The sequence below is a fragment of the Cnephaeus nilssonii genome (genome assembly GCF_951640355.1).
Source record: "Cnephaeus nilssonii genome assembly, chromosome: X".
Taxonomy (NCBI): domain Eukaryota; kingdom Metazoa; phylum Chordata; class Mammalia; order Chiroptera; family Vespertilionidae; genus Cnephaeus; species Cnephaeus nilssonii.
Window position 1 is genome coordinate 124580914 of NC_137071.1, and position 15692 is coordinate 124596605.

General features: G+C 44.2%; 1 pseudogene across 1 annotated transcript; it reads right to left on the minus strand.

Annotated features, from left to right (window-relative positions):
- Nucleotides 1-3789: 3789 nt before the first annotated feature.
- Nucleotides 3790-15368, minus strand: LOC307095450 (large ribosomal subunit protein uL6-like; annotated as a pseudogene). The gene is made up of 2 exons: nt 15364-15368; nt 3790-4404 (listed from the first exon to the last, which is right to left on the minus strand). The product of its transcript is annotated as a large ribosomal subunit protein uL6-like (transcript).
- Nucleotides 15369-15692: the final 324 nt, after the last annotated feature.

Consider the following 15692-nt stretch of genomic DNA (forward strand, 5'->3'; position numbering starts at 1 on the left):
CAAAGAAAATACAGGAGAGAGAGAGAGAGAGAGAGAGAGAGAGAGAGAGAGAGAGAGAGAGAGAGAGAGAGGAGTTAATTTACTAGCTAGAGTGATTGATCTTCATTACTAAGGGGAAATCAGTTGCTACTACACTGTGGAGGCAAGGAGGATTATGTCTGAAACCCAGAGGAGTATCTGAGATGCCTCTTAGTACTTCCATGCCCAGCAGTAAAAGTTAATGGAGAACTATAGCAACTGAAAACAGGCAGGATGACTGAGGACTCAAACTCTTCAGGAATTAAGGTTTGGGTGACTCCCTCAGGTAAAGAGAGCATCTGAGGTTCTGAAGGAAGGCAGGGAAAATACAGAATGGATAGTGGAAGAAGGAAGCCAGTGATGGCAATTATACCCTTGTGATCAATTATAGAAATGAGTACTATTGTAGCTTTGCTTATTTTCTTCTTGTTTTATTTCTGTATTTATTTGTATATGCTAGTCATTTTCTTTTTCTGTTTCTTTCCCATTTTAATTTTATATATGAATACTTGTTGGAAATTGATTTTATAATTTCATCTTTAGATGCTAGATTATTAGTGGGACTGGGACTAAATTTGAGGAATAATTAATATAAACAGCAATGAATATAATGACTCTTGAGATATAATTTGGGGGAAAGAGTAAAACTTCCTCTCTTGTGAGAAGGATAGCTATGTCTGGTTAGATATATCTTGTAGAATTTTGTTGTTGTAGGAGAATTGAAATACGTGTGGAAGGGTGCATATGGAAGCTGAGTAATCAAAGGGTGGACTATGCCACTTACTGATTTTTGTCTCTTGGCTTCAAATTCATCCTTTATGCCTGTTCTGTGAAAATGGCTCTGGTCTGTTTAAATGTTTTTCCTTTACCAGCTGGTACTGAAGGTTTGCCAGTAGAGGGCACTGGAAAGACATCGCAAGGAGGAAAATGGTTTCGCTTCCTGCTTCTGGTGGGCCCACTCAGCGGGTTGCTGCAGCATATACAGCTTTCTCCAGCACCAGCGTCCTGAAGCACCACAGGTTCTCTAGTGCCTGGTTCTTGCAGTGCAAGGTGACTACCAGCACCCAGTGGCCAGCAGCTTCTCCCTGGAATCTCCCATCAGACAGTGAAGCGCTCACAGCTTCTCCATTTTCCAGTTTTTGCTGTGTAAGGCAGCCAGCAGCACGCAGTGGCCAGCAACTTCCCCCTGACACCCTCCCTCACATATAGCTTTGTAGCAGAGTGCCTCTGATGACTCACCTTCCCATAAACAACTTTCTTTGGCACCCTAGATGGTGGATTTCTGGCAGGTTCCAGGAAGCAGATTTCCAGCCAGTTCCACCATTCAGTGAGTCACGACCATAATTTCTTGAACAAGGACGGGATCTCAGCTCTGAGTTCAGGAGCAGAGGGTGGGGTGGGGGCAGAGTAGGGTCTTCCTTGGGTGCCATATTTCAGTCATGCTCATGCTTTCCTCCACCTTCTTGAACATAAGGGTTAGATCTACAAAGCTGTTTTGAAGTTCTTTGTCTATTGGATTGATCATCTGGGTCATTTTCTATGGATTATTTTTCTCCATGTGGGTCGTAGTCCCCTGCTTCTTTTCATACCTGATAATATTTTATTGCATGCCAGACATTGTAAATTTTACTTCGTTGAGTGCTGAATTTTTTTGTACTTAAAAAATTGGGGTGCTTGGCCAATGTAGATCAGTTGGTTGAGCATCGTCCCATGCACCAGGAGGTAGCTGGTTCAATTCCTGGTCAGGGCACCTGCCTGGGTTATGGGCTCGATCCCCGGTAGGAGGCGTGGGAGATTGATGATTTTCTCTCATCACTGATGTTTCTATCTCTCCATTCCTCTCTCTGAAATCAATAAATTAAAAAAAAATTGGGGTGGGAGGCTTTGTTCTGGGACACCGTTAATCAGTTTTTTAAGGCAGGCCTGAATAACCTTTATTCCAGGGCGAATTTAACTGATAGTCTAGAGCTAATTTGGTACTGAAGCAATACCCTTCTGTGATCCTTATTCAGTGCCTCATGTGTTAATAGAGTTTTCCTCTGTGTGTTGTTCCTTCTGATCCTTTTCAGTGGTCTTCCCCTGGCCTCAGGCAGTTTTCTTACATATATGTGCTGATCCCTACTGCTTGAAGACTTGAAGGGAACACTTTCTCTCTCTGTGCAGCTCTATCCTCCATAGTACTCTGCCCTTTCCTGTGAATTCTAGCTGCTTTCAGAGTTCTCAGATGTCCAACCTCTCCCTGGGTGAACAATTGCATTCATCTATGGTTTATCCTTCCTGTGTTTCTTTTGGCAAAAATAACCAGACCCACACCTCTATTCTTATTTCTTCTCTATTATCAAAAGACTAGAGGCCCGGTGCATGAAATTCATGCACGGGGAAGGGGGTTCCCTCAGCCCAACCTGTACCCTCTCCAATCTGGGACCCCCTCACAATCCGGGACCACTGGCTCCTAACTGCTCACCTGCCTGCCTGCCTGATCACCTTAACCCCCCCCCCCCGATGGTCTGGTCACCCCCAACTGCCCCCCCCCGCCAGCCTGGTTGCTCCCAACTGTCCCCCCCGGCCTGGTTGCCCCTCACTGCTCCTCTTTGCTGGCCTGGTCACCCCACAAAGCCTGTTTGGTTGTCCATTCGGTTGTTTCAGTTGCGAGGGTCACGTAGGCTTTTATATATATAGATAGCACTTTTTTGAAAAAAATCCAGTAGACTAAATGGCCAATTCACCAAACCATCATCTCAACTATAACCCAACTGATGAAACCTAATTTGCTGAAATATCAATGTTCTGAATTCTTGAAGATTTGGAGATAATTTTAATTTCACTCTAGTACTGAGTGATAGGTACCAAACACCTTCAACCAAGTAAATTCACTGCTGCTCTTCTATAGCCAGGGGTAGCAACATGATTGATGGCAATACAAAATGTTGGCCGGGAGGAGGGGAGAATTCATAGGCATGGGTTGACTTGGTCACTTGGCAATTGGGCACACAGGGAAGGATCCTGGACAGTGGTGTGGCCTTCTTTCCATTAGGACTTGGGGCTGGGATGAAGATGGGGCCAAAAAGTGAAGATGAGCGGTAACAATGTCCATCTCAAAGTGGAGCTTTTCCAAGATACCAAGAGCCATGAGCTGAGGCCACCCCAAGAAGAGGCTCCAGTAAATCTTCATGACCTTGACAATGGATTCTTTTTTCCCCCCTCCAAATCAATACATGGCTTTTCTTGCATCTTTATTTTTTAATATATTTTTATTGATTTCAGAGAGGAAGGGAGAGGGAGAGAGAGAAACATCAATGATGAGAGAGAATCATGGATTGGCTGCCTCCTGTCCATCCCCACACTGGGGATGGAGCCCGCAACCCGGGCATATGCCCTGACCAGAATCAAACCTGGGACCTTTCAGTCCACAGGCCGACGCTCTATTCACTGAGCCAAACCGGCTAGGGTGCATCTTTAAAATATCACCAAAAACAAAAAAAGAAAGTAAAGAGAAAAAAACTTACAGACAGGGACAACAGTGTGGTGATTGCCAGGGGAAGGGAGTAGGGGGAGGTGGAAGAGGGTATAGGGGAGATAAATGGTGATGGACAGAAACTTGACTTAGAGTAGTGAACACACAGTACATTGTACAAATGATGGATTGTACAATTGTGCACCTGGAACCTGTTAACCAGTGTCACCCCAATGAATTCAATAAATATAATATTGCAAATAAGTCTGAGGAATCATTTGGCATTTTGCAGTTTCTATAGCTGGACAACTTAGATCTTATTCATCAGCCTGCTGAACTGTGCCTTTTTCAGAAACATAAATACCAACCAAAATTTTTCTGATATCCTTGTTTTTAACTGTGGTGGCTCACTGAATCAAAGCAGCTGAATTTGATACAAGTTCAATGTCGTTTCCTTCAAGAATCAACCCATCTTTCTGGGCTTGAGATCTGAACAAACAACGCCTGACCTCATCCGAACCCTGTGGATGTATTTTTCACCCACGAAATTTCTAATTTCAACAAGAGAACCATTCTCCTGAATAACGACATTTATGGGGAAGTGAGCGTACACAGACCTCATCTTGTAACGGAAGCTCAGTGTAAAACCCTTAATCATGTTCGGTACATGACTGCAGATAGTAAAAACGGTGGCCAGTTCCTTTCTATATCCCCACCATTTGTCAACCCAGAGCCTCTTCTTTTTCTTTCCGAGGAGACTGAGTTCCACATTGATGTGATTGAAGCCCCTCCATAGGGTGCCTCTGGGGCCCTTCACAATAACTGTGCGTCCCTTCAAAGAGATGTCGACATTTTCTGGGATGTTGACAGTTTGATTGCTGAGAAGGGTCTTTATCCTCACAGTAAGTGTGGCAAAGAGTGACAGTGGATTCCTAAGTATGACAGCAAAAGTACACTCAGCAAAAGAAAAAAAAAAACACACAGATAAATTGGATTTCATCAAAATGTAAAACTTTTGTGCATCAGAGTGAAAAGACAACTTACAGAATAGGAGAAATTGCAAATCTTACATCAGATAAGGGTCTAGTATCCAGAATATAATAGAACTCATAATTCAACAACAAAATGGAAAACAGCCCGGCTGGTGTGGCTCCATGATTGAGCATCTACCTATGAACCAGGAGGTCACAGTTCAATTCCCGGTCAGGGCACATGCCTGGGTTGTGGGCTCAATCCCTAGTGTGGGGTGTGCAGGAGACAGCAGATCAATGATTCTCTCTCGTCATTGATGTTACTCTCTCTTTCTCTCTCCCTCTCCTTTCCTCTCTGAAATCAATAAAAATATATATTTTTAAAAGAAGATATTAAAAAAAACAATTATATTTTTTTAATGGGCAAAGGACTTCAATAGAAATTTCTCCAAAGAAGACATACAAATGTCTTGGAAGCACATGAAAAGATACACAACATCATTTGTCATTAGAGAAATGCAAATGAAAATCACAATGAGATACCATCCTCACTAGGATGGCTATAATAAAATTAAAAAAATAATAATAAATGTTGGCAAGAATATGGAGAAATTGAAACCCTCATACTGCTGCTGGAAATGTAAAGTGATTTCAGATGCTGTGGAAAGTTTGGCGGTTCCTCAAAAAGGTAAACATAAAATTATCAACTGGCCCAGCAATTCCATTCCTAGGTAGATTCCCCCAAACAACTGAAAAATGGTACTCAACAAATTCCTGTACACGCATCACTATTTACAACAGCCAAAAGGTGGAAATAGCCCACATGTCCATCACCAGATGAATGGATAAACAAAACATGGTATATACATACAATAGAATATTTATTATTCAGTCATAAAAAAGTAGGAAGTTGCCCTCACCGGTTTGGCTCAGTGGATAGAGCGTCAGCCTGCGGACTGAAGGGTCCCAAGTTCGATTCCGGTCAAGGGCATGTACCTTGGTTGCGGGCACATCCCCAGTAGGGGGTATGCAGGAGGCAGCTGATTGATGTTTCTCTATCATCAATGTTTCTAACTCTCTATCCCTCTCCCTTCCTCTCTGTAAAAAATCAATAAAATATATTTTTTAAAAAGTAGGAAGTACATAATGCATACTGCAATGCAGATGAATCTTGAAAACATTATGCTATGTGAAAGAAGCCAGACAAGAAAAGCTCACACACTGTATGATTTCACAATAGGTACATCCATAGAGACAGAACACAGATCAGTGGTTGCCAGGGGTTGAGGGATGGAGAGTGTGGACAACTGCTTAATGGGTACAGAGTTTCCTTTTGGGGTGATGAAAACATTTTGAAACTAGACAGAGGTGGTGGTTGCACAACATTGTAAATATACTCATTGCCACTGAATTGCTCACTTTATAATAGTTAATTTTATGTTTTGTGAATTTCACCTCAATGGAAAAAAAAAAAGAAGAAGGGGAGGAGAAGGAAAGGAGAATGAGAGGGGAATGGAAGAAGAAAATCTAATTCTCCAGTGGGGCGTGGGTAAGTAGGTTTTCCTTGAGACATTCTTTTCAGCTTTATGAGATATAATTGATATATGACATTGCGTAAGTGTAAGGTGTAGAATGTGGTGATTTTTTAAATACACATAGATATTGAGAAATGTTTACCACAATAAGGTTAGTTAGCCTATCATCCACCTCACATAAGCTCCATTTTGTTGTGGTGGTGGTGAGAATATTAAAGCTCTACTCCCACAGCAATTTTCTTTTGTTGTTTAATGAATGCTTTCCATTCTACTAAAGCCACATGATCTTCAAGTAAGTGCGTTTACCTAAATTTTAAAGATAAGAAAATTAGACTAAGCCTAAGTCACACAGCTGTTAGGTTTGGATCTAGTAAATTTCAAACTCCGTCGGAACCTCAGACACCATACATTTTTGTACCTTCAGTGTCTAGTAGGACTCAAACGTTAAATCAAGTCCTGTTATTCTTTATCAACTACTGACCTGTTTTAGATCCATGGCCTTAGGTTCCATATTTTAAGTCCTCCAGAAGACACCAAGGGAAAACGCACCACTTCACCTTTCTCTCTCAGCACCATTATAGAAGATGCAAATCCAAACAATCCAGTTATTAGTTTGTCCAACTGAATAAAGGCATGCTGACAGGTCTTAACTCCTATTATTGATTGATTGATTGATCTATTAAATATGTTTTTTATTGGTTTCAGAGAAAGGAAGGGAGAGAGAGATAGAAATATCAATGATGAGAGAGAATCATTGATCGGCTGCCTCCTGCATGACCCCTACTCTCTCTTCGATGTTTCTATCTCTTTCTCCCTCTCCCTTCCTCTCTTTCTAAAATCAATAAAAAATATATCTTTAAAAATCATTATCAATGAGAGAGTATATGAAAACACTATATTATATGATAAATGAATAATAAATGGTTAATGTGTGGGGATGGTGGACACTGGGTAGAGATAGACAGTGATAGCAGGAAGTTTTCCACTGCACACCTTTTCATTTTTGAAGTATATGCATATTACCCACTCAAAAATTAAGTAATTCTTTAAAGTATGCCTACAAAAAGACATCAATCCATAAGGACAAAAAGAATTGGAGAGGAAAATTCTGAAATGTGGATGAGTAGTAATGGATAAAGCAGACCATAGAAAACTAAATAATATACTAGCAGTTGGGAGGATGAAAGTAAGCAAACTATTGCACAGTGTAAGCCCTGACATTTGTTTTTTGTTCTCTTTTGTAATGCAAGTGCCGACTTAAGCTTTGATTGCCTGAGACATCCAATTAAAGAGGCACCCACTTCCAATAAACACATTCCCAGCCACTAGGCTAGATAAAAGCCAGGTGCTTCCCCCTACTTAGGCTCCTTTGTTTTAGAGATCTTGGTTGATTTCTCTCTTTTTTTGAGAGAGAGTATAAATTTTCATTGTTTTAAGCCACCACGTTTATGGTAATTTACTATAGCAGCTACAAGAAACTAATACTTTTTATAAAATCCCAACCATGTAGAAGTTTTAAAATTCCATGGGGGATAATAAAAGAAGGTAAAGGGCGGGATAAATGGTGATGGAAGGAGACCTGACTTGGTGTGGTGAACACACAATACAGTGCACAGATGATGTGTTGTAGAATGATATACCTGAAATGTGTATATTTTTTAATAAGTTTTTATTGATTTCAGAGAGGAAGGGAGAGGGAGAGAGAGATAGAAACATCAATGATGACAGGGAACCATTGATTGGCTGCCTCCTGCATGCCCCCTACTGGGCACCAAGCCTGCAACCCAGGCATGTGCCCTTGATCAGAATTGAACCTAGGACCCTTCAGTCCACAGGCGGACGCTCTATGCACTGAGCCAAACCGGCTAGGGCAAATATTTTTCTGATTGACTGGAATGATTTCAATAACTGACCATTTTGGCTATGTGTTTGTTTTCTCTTACTGCATTTTATATTCCCACTCTTACGTTTTAAATTCACTAACAAAGAATGAGCCAGCCAAACCCTAGGCCCCCATCCTTGACCCCAATAAAAACAGAACCCCAGACCCATTCTCCCTATCCCCCTCCTCCTTTCCCTCTGTGGTCCCAGTTGGTGCTGTGTAATTTCCGGGTCTAGTAAGTAATAAACCTGTATCTTGTCAAAGTTTCCTGATGGTTATTGCTGAAGGGCGTCATCCAATCACAGTAAGAAACACAAGGGCCGGTCAGACACAACACTGGTTACTGATAGGCTGAGACCAGTAAAAAACATATTGAAAGTAGAATCCCCAAAGTACTTCAAAATTAACAGTACCAAGTACCTCTGGAAGGAAGAGTACATCCAAAAACAAAGATGTATTGGTTCACAGTTTATTTAAGAACTTAGACCCAAGCATTTTCTTCCCACTCCATGAGTCTGGAAGGATATAAGACATATGAACAATCAATGATTGACATATACAGAACACCACAGCCAATGACAACAGAATAAACTTTTTTGAACTGCGTATAGAACATTTACCAAAATTAACCATATCGATACCTATAGAGAAAGCTTAATGAACTTCAAAGGATTGAAATTCATCCTCTTCCCCCCCCCCAAAAAAAAAAAAAAGAGCCCTAGCCAGTTTGGCTCGGTGGATAGAGCATCAGATTGCGGACTGAAGGGTCCCAGGTTCGATTCCAGTCAAGGGCACATACCTGGGTTTCGGGTTTGATCCCCAGTAGGGAGCATGCAGGAGGCAGCCGATCAATGGTTCTCTCATTGATGTTTCTATCTCTCTCTCCCTCTCCCTCCTTCTTTGAAATCAATAAAAATATAAAAACAGAAAAAACATAAAATAAAAAAGAAGAAATTTATCCTCTGATCATAGTGGAAATACATGATATCATAAGTAACAATATAAAAACTGGAAGATCTAGAAATGCTGGGAAATTAAGTAGTATATAACTAAATAACAGAAGAGGAAGTTCTCTATGTACTGATTTTTTAAAAATAAATTGTTATTGATTTCAGAGAGGGAGAGGGAGAGAGAGAGAGAGAAACATCAATGATGAGAGAGAATTATTGATTGGCTGCTTCTTGCATGACCCTTAATGGAGATCGAGCCCACAACCCTGGTATTATGTGCCCTGACCAGAATTGAACCATGACCTCCTGGTTCATAGGTCGACTCTCAACCATGAGCCACACCGGCTGGGTTCTATGTACTGATTTATAAAGATGTCCACGATATCTATAATAATAAAAGCATAATATGCTAATTAGACTGGATGTCCTTCCCGAAGACCTTCCGGACAAAGCCGGAGCTGTGAGGGAAGCCCGGGTCCCAGGTGCCAGGGGGAAGCTGGTGCTGGCAGCCTGGGAAAGGAAGGCCTACTCTTGCACATATTTTGTGCATCGGGCCTCTAGTTTTGTTAATAAAGCCAGACACAGCCCTGGCCGGTGCACTCAGTGGTTAGAACGTCAGCCCATACAATGAATGGTGGTGGGTTTGATTTCCAGTCAAGGTCACATATCTGGATTGCAGGTTTGATTCCCAGCCCTGCAGGTGGGGCACGTGTGGGAGGCAACCAATCCATGTGTCTCATATTGATGTTTCTCTCTCTCTCTCTTTCTCTCTCCCGCCCCCGTCCCTTTCCCTCTCTCCCTTCCACTCTCTCTAAAAATTAATGGAAAAAATCTTCTCCAGCCCTGGCTGGTTTGGTTCAGTGGATAGAGTGTCGGCCTGCGAACTGAGGGGTCCCAGGTTCGATTCCGGTCAAGGGCACATGCCCGGGTTGTGGGCTTGATCCCCCGTGGGGGATTTGCAGGAGTCAGCCAATCCATGGTTCTCTCTCATCATGGATGTTTCTATCTCTCTCTCCCTCTTCCTTCCTCTATGAAATCAATAAAAATATTAAAAAAAGAAAAAATCTTCTCCAGTGAGGATTAACTAAAAATAAAGCAAGATACAGAACAGTATCGAGTATGCTACCTTTTATGTAAGAAACAGGAGAATACATATTCATATTTGCTTATTTATGCATAAAGAAATTCTGGACAGATACACACTAAATTAATAAAGACGGGCACAGAAGCAAACCCAAGCTCTTTGGCTTGGAATACAAGTCTTTCTAGGATATGCTTGGAAGCCAGACTGCCTGCCACTTACTTTGATATAGAGCTTTGGTCAAATTACTGTTTACTCATCTGCCACATAAGGATAATAGTATCTATCCTCACAGGGTGGTGAGGATTAAATAGATTAATAAAAATGTCTGGCACATAGTTAAAATTCAATATATGTTAGCCAATTTATCATCACTGTTATCTGGCTCTAGCCTACCTTTCCACCAGTGTCCTAACCAGCTCCCCTATAGCTATGGCTCTCAAGCCCAGGTGTATATTAGGATCATCTGGGAGATTTTTTTAAAAATAGTGAAAAATAGCCTGGCGGGTGTGGCTCAGTGGTTGAGCGTTGACCCAGGAACCAGGAGGTCGCAGGCTCTATTCCCAGTCAGGGCACATGTCCAGGTTGCTGGCTCCATCCCCAGTGGGGTGTGTGTGTGTGTGTGTGTGTGTGTGTGTGTGCGCGCGCGCGCGCGCGCGCGCGCAGGAGGCAGCCAATCGATGATGTTCCTCTCTCATCGATGTTTCTCTCTCTCTATCCCTCTCCCTTCTTCTCTCTAAAAAAAAAATCAATAAAAACGTATTAAAAATACTGAAAAATAAAATACTAAGGTCTGGGGCCCACTCCCAGACCATATCAATCAGAATCCTTACTGGAGGAGGGGAAGTGGCGCCCAGGCAGTGATATTTTCAAAAAGCGCCCCAGATGGTTTTGATCATTTCTACCAGATTGCTGGTTCCTTCATTGTACCTGACACGTCAGGCTCATCCTGCCTCCACTCCTTTACTCACACTGTTCCCCCTCTTCTCCCCACCCCCATCCGTCCCACATCCCGGCCTGGTAAATTTCTACTCACCCTCCAAGCCCTAAGTTAGATGCCCTCTCCTCCATTAGGACCTCTCTGTCCTCTGCACACTCCTCCCTTTGATGATTGCTTGAGCTAACTGCAGGGGGAAGCCCCGCCCCCAGCCTCATCACCTGCTTCTTCCCCACCACATATTTATTCCCTGTGCTACTACCGCACCAAACTATTTGCCCTTCTGCAGGTGCATTTACACCTGAGCCTTTGTGCATGCTCATCCTAACCCCCAGCCTCAAGGATGCCCTTAGGCAACTCCTACTTGTCCTTTCACTCCTATGAAGCCCACTCTGAGGCCCTGGGCAGAGACTCCTGGGGCAGAGTTAGGTGTTGTCTGCCCTCTGTTCCCTGCGCTTTGGACTTATCTCTAGCACTCAGCACAATGTGTTTATTGTTGTATAATGTGTCTGGGTTGCCCTCCGTGTAAGCTTGAGGGCAAGGATTGTGATTTTGCCATTTTCTCTTACTTTATGCAGCACAGCCCCTGCATAAAGGAAGTACTTAGAGAATATTTGCTGAATTCTATTACCCTGTGGTGGTTACTGGTAGCCCTGGTGAAAATTGCTGCTCTCCCCTTCAAGTAAAAGCCCCATAAGTGAACACATAGTTTAAGACTAGTATGAACAGCACCGAGGAAAGCAGATTATCACCTTTCATTTTAGCCCATTTCTGTCCATAGAATCTGGGGCTAAGATCTCAGTACCTTATTTACATTGCATTATCAAGCCAGGCTTTGAGGTCTAAGATCTTATTAATGTTAACAAAACAGCCTTTGAGTACCACCCCCTCAACCAATTCACTGCCTGACAAATTGCTTTGCTTACTCAATGGTTTGCATCCAAAATCCGCTGGAAAGCTTTTCAACATCCTGCTGCCCAGGCTGCCCAGCAGGACAATACATTAGAATCTCTGGAGGTGGGTCCCAGGCATCAATGTTTTTTGAAGTTCCGGTTGAGAGTCACTATTAGATTTAAAGCCATACAGCTCCCTCCTCAGACTCTGCACTTTTATTTTGTCCTCACTTGTCTATCATTCCTTCCTACCCTCAACTCCACTCCCTCCCACTTGCCTGCTCTCCAGTTGCTCACAGTTGTCTTTTTTTTCTTTCTTTTTTAAACTGCATTTTTAAAAATGTATTTTTATTGATATTTAAAGAGAGACGAAGGGAGAAGGGGAGAGAGAGAGAAACATCGATGAGAAAGAAACATCCATTGGCTGCCTCCTGCACGCCCCCTACTAGGGGTGAGCCTGCAACCCAGGCCAGTTGTGCAAAACGAGACTATATCATGTTGACAAAATACTATGAAATTGATGGATACATGCATATAAAGTTGAAGAACAAAACCTGTATGGACATGGTACACTCCAAGTTCAGGACAGTGGTAACTGGGGGAGGAAAGGGGATGGGTGCCAAGGGGTATTCAACTGTATAGTTTCTGCTTTGTTTTCTTTTTCATTAATTTTTTACTTATTGATTTTGAGAAAGAGATATATAGAGAGAAATATTGATTTGTTGTTCCACTTATTTATGCATTCATTGATTGATTCTTGTATGTGTCCTGACCGGGGATCCAATCTGCAACCTTGGTGTATTAGGACAGCACTATAACCAACTGTGCTATCCAGCCAGGGCTCTGCTTTCTTTTAAAAACTCAAATCTGACAAAAATGTGAAGATTTTATTAAACTGGGGGTATTTTACAGTATCCTCTACTTTTCTGCACACTTGAAAAGAAGATAATAACATAACTATATATAGCATAAAGCTACAATTTAAAAAAAATTAAAGCAAAATGAATAAAAGGGATTCTTATCATCTTGCCCTAGCTTAGTTCTATTGTCCATGCTGGTATAGTGGCAGGAAATGATAGATCTTGCAATTGACAGTTGCTTCAAATCCATTTCATAAGATAGAGATGCATAAGTCAATAACTTGATAAATTTAAAAAAAAACTTGTCTGGCCAGCTGGTGTGCTCAGTGGATTGAACCAGGAGGTGACGGTTCAATTCCTGGTCAGGGCACATGCCCAGGTTGCAGGCTCCATCCCCAATGTGGGGCATGCAGGAGGCAGTAGTAGGAGGCAGCCAATCAATGTGTCTCTCTCATCGGTGTTTCTATCTTTCTATCCCTCTCCTTTCTACTCTGAAATCAATAAAAACATATTTTAAAAACTTGGAGACATCACTGAGGACATTTTAAAATACCTACACTAATAAAAGAGAAACATGCAAATTGACCATCACTCCCGCTACACCCGCAGCCAATCAGGAGCAAGTATGCAAATTAGCCCAACAAAGATGGCAATGGCTACGGAGCTGGAGCGAGTAGGAGGCTTGGGTTGCCCCCGGCAATGGAGGAAGCCAAGCTTCCTGCCCACCCTGGCTGGCCCTGGCCTCCACTCAAGGCTACAAAGTTTCAATTATAGAAGATAAATAAATCCCAGATACCTGCTTTCAGCCAGCCCTGGCCTCCACTCAAGGAGGCGCTGAAGAAAAAGAAAAGAAAAAAAGGAGGGGCTGGGAACCTGGATCGCCGGGGGGCATGGCCAGCCTGAAAACAGCACTCAGCTCCTCACCCAGGCTGGCCACACTCCCATGGGGTGAGGATCCCTGCTGGGGGGCTTGGCCAGCCTGCAAACAGCCATCAGCCCCTCACCCAGGCTGGCCAGGCACCCCAGTGGGGACCCCCACCCTGAAGGGGGTGTGGCCAGCCTGAAAACAGCCCTCAGCCCCTCACCCCATCAGTGGGGGTCAGTTGGAGGTGATCAGGACAGCGGGGGGGGCAGTTTGGAGGGAGCGGGCCAGCAGGGGGGCAGTTGGGGGCGAGCAGGCCAGTGGGGAGGGAAGGTGGGGGCAAGCAAGCCAGTGGGGAGTGAAGGTGGGGGTGAGCAGGCCAGTGGGGAGGGAAGGTGGGGGCAAGCAGGCCAGCAGGAGGGGCAGTTGGGGGTGAGCAGGATGGCAGGGGGGGGCATTTGGGGATGAGCAGGTGGGTGGCGGGGGGGGCAGTTGGGGGCAAGCAGGCTGGCAGGCAGAGTGGTTAGAGGCAATCAGGCAGGCAGGCAGGCAGGTGAGCGGTTAGGAGCCAGCAGTCCCAGATTGTGAGAGGGATGTCCAACTGCCGGTTTAAGCCCAATCCCTGTAAACCGGCAGTAGGACATCCTTTGAGGGGTCCCAGATTGGAGAGGGTGCAGGCCGGGCTGAGGGACACCCCCCACCCCATGCATGAATTTCATGCACTGGGCCTCTAGTGTGTGTGTGTGTGTGTGTGTGTGTGTGTGTGTGTGTGTGTGTATTGATTTCAGTGAGGAAGGGAGAGGGAGAGATAGAAACATCAATGATGAGAGAGAATCATCAATCGGCTGCCGTATGCATGCCCCCACTGGGGATCAAACCTGCAACTTGACCAGAATCGAACCCGGAACCCTTCAGTCCACACGCCTACGCCCTATCCACTGAGCGAAACCAGCTAGGGGTCACTGAGGACATTTTTGCATGCACTGCTCCGAGTTATGAATGCTTATTAAGAGTTCAGTTCAGGCCCGGCCACCGTGCCTCAGTGGTTGAGCCTCGATCTATGAACCATGGGCTCAGGGTTTGATTCCCAGTCAGGGCACATGCGTGGGTTTCAGGCACGATCCCCAGTAGGAGGCGTGCAGGAGACAGGCGATCAATGATTCTCCCTCATCATTGATGTTTCTCTCTCCCTTTCCCTTCCTCTCTGAAATCAACAACAACAACAAATACACACACACACACACACACACACACACACACACACACACACACTGAGTGGCCAGATTATTATGATCTCTGAATGCATAATAATCTGGCCACTCAGTGTGTGTGTGTGTGTGTGTGTGTGTGTGTGTGTGTGTGTGTGTGTGTGTGTGTTATTTAGAGTTCTGTTCAAGGAAACAAAAGTCACAGGCGAGAGGCCCAGGAAGATCCTGAAGGGGGCAAGGAAAGGGAATGCAGGAGGAGGAAGAGGGGTTCATTCATCTGGATGAAATCACTGAACTACCAGTGAGTAGCAGCCATATCATAGCTTGTTCAGTTTTCAGCTGCAGTTTCTCCATGAAGGGGTTGAACACGCCCACCATATCACCGCTCTGGGCCCTGTAAGAAGGACATACATGCATTGTTCATGGTGCTCTTTTGAAAGACAGCTGCTCAGGTTTTTCAATAATCTCAACTGATCTGCTACCCTGGCAACCACTAACTCAGCACCTGGCACATAAGCCACAGCTTGCCCGTCTAGCACCTTCATTCTATTTAAACAAAGGTGCTCTTCTGGGCAGAGGCAGCCCCCCCTGGCTCACAGTGCCGCTAGCTATGTTTGATAGAAAAAGGCACCCCTTCTCCCGGCTCCCGGAGCCCTGCAGCAGGATGCACAGCATGGCTGCTTGAGGTTGACTTTGAGATCCCCGTTCTCACCGCATCAGCGCAATGTGTCCTACACAATGAACACTTGCACAACCTTGTGTATGGGGAGGTCCTGCTGGGATTTGTGATTTGGCCCCTGTCTGTCTCCAAGACCTCAGACTTCTATTATCCTAGCCCCGCTCTCATTCACTGCTTTCCCTGTTACCTGTTTCCCACAACACTGGCCTTCACTCCTGCCCTGGCAGAAGACAAACCCAGTCCTGCCTCAGATCTCCTCCTTGCTCTGCCCTCTGTACTCCTTTCCTTCCTAGACCTTTGTATGTTCAGGTTCTCAGTTCACCGATAGAGTCAATTCCTTGTCCAGATCTCCAGGTCTTCAA